This window comes from Electrophorus electricus, unplaced genomic scaffold (assembly GCF_041902795.1).
Source record: "Electrophorus electricus isolate QZ-2024a unplaced genomic scaffold, ASM4190279v1 Scaffold93, whole genome shotgun sequence".
In the NCBI taxonomy this organism is placed as follows: Eukaryota; Metazoa; Chordata; class Actinopteri; order Gymnotiformes; family Gymnotidae; genus Electrophorus; species Electrophorus electricus.
The window spans coordinates 85,001-91,938 of NW_027658810.1; the positions used below are offsets into that span (position 1 = coordinate 85,001).

General features: G+C 59.3%; 3 non-coding genes across 3 annotated transcripts in view; all 3 read right to left on the reverse strand.

Annotated features, from left to right (window-relative positions):
* Positions 1 to 489, reverse strand: part of LOC145656793 (28S ribosomal RNA) — a 4,149-nt gene extending 3,660 nt beyond the window's left edge. Inside the window, exon 1 of the ribosomal RNA XR_014122387.1 lies at positions 1 to 489. This exon is cut by the window's left edge and continues 3,660 nt beyond it. This is a non-coding gene — a ribosomal RNA (28S ribosomal RNA).
* A 617-nt stretch (positions 490 to 1,106) lies between these two features.
* LOC145656841 (5.8S ribosomal RNA) lies at positions 1,107 to 1,260 on the reverse strand. Its single transcript, XR_014122434.1, has one exon. It is a non-coding gene; the product is annotated as a 5.8S ribosomal RNA (ribosomal RNA).
* Positions 1,261 to 2,141: 881 nt separating this feature from the next.
* On the reverse strand, positions 2,142 to 3,980 carry LOC145656823 (18S ribosomal RNA). The gene has a single exon (XR_014122417.1). It is a non-coding gene; the product is annotated as an 18S ribosomal RNA (ribosomal RNA).
* Between the last annotated feature and the right edge of the window lie 2,958 nt (positions 3,981 to 6,938).

Here is a 6,938-nt window from a genome sequence, read left to right on the forward strand (position 1 = left end):
ACGGCCTCACCGCCGGGTTGAATCCCCCGGGCAGACTGTGCGGACCCCACCCGTTTACCTCTTAACGGTTTCACGCCCTGTTGAACTCTCTCTTCAAAGTTCTTTTCAACTTTCCCTTACGGTACTTGTTCGCTATCGGTCTCGTGCCGGTATTTAGCCTTAGATGGAGTTTACCACCCACTTTGGGCTGCATTCCCAAGCAACCCGACTCCGAGAAGACCGCTACCCTGGCGGGGCTGGGGCCATTTACCGGCCTCACACCGTCCACGGGCTGAGCCTCCATCAGAAGGACTCAGGCCCCCGGCCCGCGCCAGGAAGAAAACAGACTTCCATACGCCACAATTCCCCTCGCCCGCACCCGGACGGGGGATTCAGCGCTGGGCTCTTCCCTCTTCGCTCGCCGCTACTGAGGGAATCCTTGTTAGTTTCTTTTCCTCCGCTTAGTAATATGCTTAAATTCAGCGGGTTGTCTCGTCTGATCTGAGGTCGCTCCCGAGTTCGCTCTGGAGGGTTGCCCAGAAGCGTGAACACCGCCGGGTTAGGGGACGAGTCCCTTTTCACCCGGGCTAACGAGGACACAGGTCGGGACGTCACGGACGTGCCACGGACAGGTCGGCCCGTAAGGAAAACGCCAGAGGCAGAGCCACCCGAACCCCGACCCCCCCCACCCCCCCCACCGGGGGAGGGGGGGGGGGAACGCATGTAACAACAACCTCCCTCCGCTCGCGCACGTAACGGAACAGAACAGACACCTTTCCGTGATCCGCCTGCGCAGGGGGTGAGAAAAGAAGCGAAAACGTGGGCAGCCAAAGCGGAGAGAACCCACCGGCAGCCACGCTCGCTTCTTTCTCGGGCGCAGGGGACCACGTTCCTGGCCAGGCCAGGAGCGGAGCCGAAACGAACCGAAACGAACCGAAGCGGGGGAGGAGAAGCTTGTGCACGGAGAACGGGCACTCAACCGCAGCGAACCCACCGACCGGATCTCACCGAGACAGCGACCGGGAACCGTCTGCTTTTAGGAAGACGGAGGCCAGGGGGCACCCCCCCACCTACGAACCTCCAACCGCGGTCCCGCCTGAGAAGGCAGGTCCGACAGATAGGAATAGCGACCCTCAGACAGGCGTAGCCCCGGGATGGACCCGGGGCCGCAATGTGCGTTCGAAATGTCGATGATCAATGTGTCCTGCAATTCACATTAGTTCTCGCAGCTGGCTGCGTTCTTCATCGACGCACGAGCCAAGTGATCCACCGCTAAGAGTTGTACTCTTTTATTTCAGGCTCAGTTTAGGTCTTTCACCACGACTACAAAGACAGGTTTAAAAGGTTTCACCAACCGGTCAGGCGCCCCCGTCTGCGAGTGTTGAAACGGGCGCGGGGTTGCGCTTTGCCCACACGCCCCACGTGGCAGACGAGTCAGTCTTTGAACCGCGGCCCTCCGCGCCCGCCCCGTCCGACCCCTCGAAAGGGGTGGAACTCACGTAGCGTGGGCCAAGCCCTAGGTACCTGCCGGGGGTCCCCCTGAGACTCCTTTCTGAGAGAGAGAAGCAGGGGAACCGGCTGCGCCACCCACCACCACCACGCCCCAGGACGCCGGTGGGCGGACGAACACAGGAAGGGCCATGGCCTGCCCCACGAGGAGCAGCGCTCGCAACCCCCCCGGAAAGTCCGCTCGTCAGCGAGCAAGGGGACGGGGATGAATGACAAGGACAACAAAATAGGAAAACCCCTCGCGGTGGACGGAGGCAGCGGCCGTGCGAGCGAGAGGGAGGGCGCGGGACGGACCCGTACGACCCGCTCGACTCGCAGGCGCTTCTCCTGCCGGCAAGGTGAGGGGAAACCGGCCTTCGCCCGACGAGCGGGGACGCCGAGTTTTTTGAACGACGCGTCTCTCGCGCTGGAACCCAGAGAATACCGGGGCCTGCGGGGGGGGGGTGCTGAAGGACGACGCGGAGGAAGAGGCGGAGGACGAGGAAGGGGTGGGAGGGACTAGGCTCCTCCTTTATGCCTTCTGTCCAGCCTGACCTGCAAGCGACCACGTGTAACAGCAACCCCGAAGACCCTTTCGACCCTGGGCCCCGACGCGGGGGGACGGCGAAGTCGAGGGGGTCGGGAGAGGAGGCACGCCGGACAGCGTTACCCGTTAATGATCCTTTCGCAGGTTCACCTACGAAAACCTTGTTACGACTTTTACTTCCTCTAGATAGTCAAGTTTGATCGACTTCTCGGCGCTCCGCCAAGGCCCGCGAGGAGCCCCGGCGGGGCCGATCCGAGGACCTCACTAAACCATCCGATCGGTAGTAGCGACGGGCGGTGTGTACAAAGGGCAGGGACTTAATCAACGCGAGCTTATGACCCGCGCTTACTGGGAATTCCTCGTTCATGGGGAATAATTGCAATCCCCAGTCCCCATCACGAATGGGGTTCAGCGGATTACCCGCACCTCTCGGTGTAGGGTAGGCACACGCTGATCCAACCATTGTGGCGCGCGTGCAGCCCCGGACATCTAAGGGCATCACAGACCTGTTATTGCTCCATCTCGCGTGGCTGAACGCCACTTGTCCCTCTAAGAAGTTTGACGCCGACCGCGGAGGGCCGCGTAACTATTTAGCATGCCGGAGTCTCGTTCGTTATCGGAATTAACCAGACAAATCGCTCCACCAACTAAGAACGGCCATGCACCACCACCCACAGAATCGAGAAAGAGCTATCAATCTGTCAATCCTTTCCGTGTCCGGGCCGGGTGAGGTTTCCCGTGTTGAGTCAAATTAAGCCGCAGGCTCCACTCCTGGTGGTGCCCTTCCGTCAATTCCTTTAAGTTTCAGCTTTGCAACCATACTCCCCCCGGAACCCACAGACTCGTGGTTTCCCTCACGCTGCCCGGCGGGTCATGGGAATAACGCCGCCGGATCGCGGGTCGGCATAGTTTACGGTCGGAACTACGACGGTATCTGATCGTCTTCGAACCTCCGACTTTCGTTCTTGATTAATGAAAACATTCTTGGCAAATGCTTTCGCTTTCGTCCGTCTTGCGCCGGTCCAAGAATTTCACCTCTAGCGGCGCAATACGAATGCCCCCGGCCGTCCCTCTTAATCATGGCCCTGGTTCAGGAAACCCACAAAATAGAACCGGAGTCCTATTCCATTATTCCTAGCTCAGGTATTCAGGCGAGAAGCGGGCCCGCTTTGAACACTCTAATTTTTTCAAAGTAAACGCTCCGAGCCCCGTCCGGACACCCAGCCAAGGGCATCCGGGGGGCACCGGGAGACAGGGTCTGAGACAGGCGGTGGCACGCCTCGCGGCGGACCGCCAGCCCACTCCCGACATCCAACTACGAGCTTTTTAACTGCAGCAACTTTAATATACGCTATTGGAGCTGGAATTACCGCGGCTGCTGGCACCAGACTTGCCCTCCAATGGGTCCTCACCCATGGGTTTAGGATACGCTCATTCCGATTACAGGGCCTCGAAAGAGACCTGTATCGTTATTTTTCGTCACTACCTCCCCGTGTCGGGAATGGGTAATTTGCGCGCCTGCTGCCTTCCTTGGATGTGGTAGCCGTTTCTCAGGCTCCCTCTCCGGAATCGAACCCTGATTCCCCGTTACCCGTGGTCACCATGGTAGCCGACTATGGTACCATCGAAAGTTGATAGGGCAGACATTCGAATGAGACGTCGCCGCCGCGGAGGGCGCGCGATCGGCCCGAGGTTATCTAGAGTCACCAAAGCGGCCGGGGGGCCCGAGCCCCCCGGATGGGTTTTGGGTCTGATAAATGCACGCATCCCCCGAAGGGTCAGCGCTCGTTTGCATGTATTAGCTCTAGAATTACCACAGTTATCCGAGTAACGTGTGGAGCGATCAAAGGAACCATAACTGATTTAATGAGCCATTCGCAGTTTCACTGTACCGGCCGTGTGCACTTAGACCTGCATGGCTTAATCTTTGAGACAAGCATATGTTACTGGCAGGATCAACCAGGTAGTTTGCACCGTGGTCTGGGATGAACCACGAGTGACATCCGCCTCCCCTTCCGGGGGCTAGGAAGCAGCGGGTTGTAAGTGCGTGCGCCGTCAGGTCCAGACGCCATACAGGGCTACCCAGGACAGCTTCCGCGGCCAGTGTAAACGTGCTCGCGCACCGCCCTCTGGCCTTCGGACGCCGACCTCTCACCTTGATGCAAAGCTGTCCCATCCGGTCATGCCCGCACCGTACCCCGTCCACCTCCTCCGGAGGTGCGGACGGCCGACTCCAGGTGCTTTCGGCGTTCCCTCTCTTCACGCCGTTTTGATTTTCGTGGGCCGCTGGTGGGGGGACAAGGGAAAGACCTCGTCGAATTCCCTCCCCCCTAGCCTCGCTCAACCTACGTTTCGTGATGTAACCAAGAAGAGTGATTCGTGGGCCCAGGTAGGTTTGAAGAGGAGGCCAACAAAGCAGGGCACTCCCTTCCTCCCAAACCACAGACACCAGTATAGGACAACTGAGTAGACAGACTGGCCGTCTGAGTCTCCCCCAGAGAGTTCTGGGATGGGTTACAAATAACCCCCACCCCCCATCAGAGGCTTGACCCGCTAGAACCAGGGAGGATCTGTCAAAACCGCTCTCCACATCAGAAGTTCTGGATCAGCCGGGGCTGGTCGGCAGACGTCCACCTAAGGCCGTGGCCTAACCCCGTGTGGGGGGATAGCGCTCGCACCCGTACACGTGGACACCCGCTCGTCAAATGGCTGGCTCCTCACTTACCGTAGGGGGAATGGTTTGCCTACCCCTGGCGGGTCTGGTACTCCACTCTACCAAACAAGGAAGCAACACACCAATAGACCCCTGCAACACCGGGCAGCTTTGGGCAGTGTCACTACACTCCTCCTTGTTCTTCACGTTCCTTCCGTGGTGATTTTTTTTTTTTTTTCGTGGCCATTGCCGTGCATGGCTTCCCCATCGCTTTGCATGCTCTCCATTGCCTCGTGCTGCTTCACCATTGGTCTCACCTGGAGACCGAAGCCGCTCTCCCAGTAACCCGATGGTACCTGGCCAGAAAACCCCGTGCCCGATTTCATCTAGGACAAGGGCCAAACCACAGACCGTGCCCGTCCAGGGTCAACCCTGGACGGACAGGCCTGGTGGGTCGATACCATGGATGTGGCAGGCCGACGAGAATCCACTGGTACATTTACAAACACGCCCACCCTGGTGGCATGGCTGTACGACCCATCGTCGAAGCACGCTGCGGCGGACTGAGCCATTGGATCCAGTTGCCTGGGCGTACACTCAGCCCAACAGACGCACTCGGGTCGGGGAGAGCAAAGCAGACTGTGTGCCTGGATGTGCCCACTTCCATAGGGGAATCGGCATGATGGTTCACTTAACCCGAGGAGGGCTCCCCTCGCGGGATAAGCACCCCCTCGGGGGATGGGGGGGGGGGGGGGCATCCAGAGCACACCACTTTCCGGTAGGGGACAGGCGTTTGATCATGTGTCCGAGGGAGAGCTCCCCTTGCCGGCCGAACACCCCTCGGACTCCCCTTGGGCTTCCAGAGAACGCCACTGGATGAATTTAGTGCTTGGACCCCATTGATTCTCTTTGCTCTCCCATATACCCGACGGGACCTATTTGCAAAACCCCGTGCCAACCAGACCTCCAGGAAGGGGGCTGGCGGCTAACCATGCCCAGCAGGGTGCACCCTGGTCGGACACTTTGGGAGGGGTCGAGAGCCTGGAAGTGCCACCCGGGGGAGTAATTCTGATTTCCGTTTTAATGCACTCAGGGACAGCCCGAGGACCTCTGTAGTGCACCTGAGGCGGACTGAGCCGTCGGGTCCAGGGGTCTGGAGTTCGGAACCTCCAGGGTTCACCTGGCTGTTCTCTTAGCCCGGCAGGGTGCACCCTGGTCGGACACTTTGGGAGGGTCGAGAGCCTGGATGTGCCACCCCGACGAGTAATGAGTTTTCCCTTCGTATCTCTTCCGGACCAGGTCCGATTCGCACGAAACTCGCTGGGCATGGCCAGGAGCGCCCCCTGCTGCCCACGCCACCGTCCCCGCGCTTCTACTCCCGAGGGCCGAGGAGACAGCGAAGCGTGGGTCGGGTCGCCTGCTTCCAGGGTCTCCCTGGTACTCTCCAGTCTCCCGAGTCCATCGGGTCCGACCTCGTATTTTTAGCCCAGACGGGGAATGAGAAAGGGGCCCCCCGACCGCCCGAGGGCGGGCGCTCGCTTCTCAGCCTAGGAACGTCCGATTCCCACGAAACTTTTACGCCAGACGTTCCTGGCAGCGAGCGCGTTCAAAGGTGACCCGCGCTGCTTCTCTCCTCCCAAGGGCCGAAGAGATATTCGTCTTCAAACCCGACCGGCCCTGTGTTTGCCGCCCCGGCGGTTTTAAAAAATCATAGCGTAAAAACGGTGGGTGCGCTTCGCCTGCCGCTTGGACAGCGTTAAACGGCAGCCCCGGCTCTTTCCAAAGGGCCCTCAACCGACTTTCTGCTCCCAAGGAGCCCAGAGATATGAAACCGATAAATCAAAACCCCGTGCCAACCAGACCTCCAGGAAGGGGGCTGGCGGCTAACCATGCCCGGCAGGGTGCACCCTGGTCGGACGCTTTGGGAGGGTCGAGAGCCTGGATGTGCCACCCCGACGAGTAATGAGTTTTCCCTTCGTATCTCTTCCGGACCAGGTCCGATTCGCACGAAACTCGCTGGGCATGGCCAGGAGCGCCCCCTGCTGCCCAGGCCTGCTCTGGGCCTGGGCACACTTCATTCACTTTGTACCTTTAAATCATACTACTACTACTACTACTACCACCAGAATTCCAGGGCCAAGAGGTCACACAGTCATACACAGCAAAGTAGCTCTGGGCCTGGGCACACTTCAAGAAGTTTGTCCCTTTATATAAGCCTAGAAATAGACTTCCAGGCCCAAGAGTTCAAACACATTCATGCCCAGCAAAGTA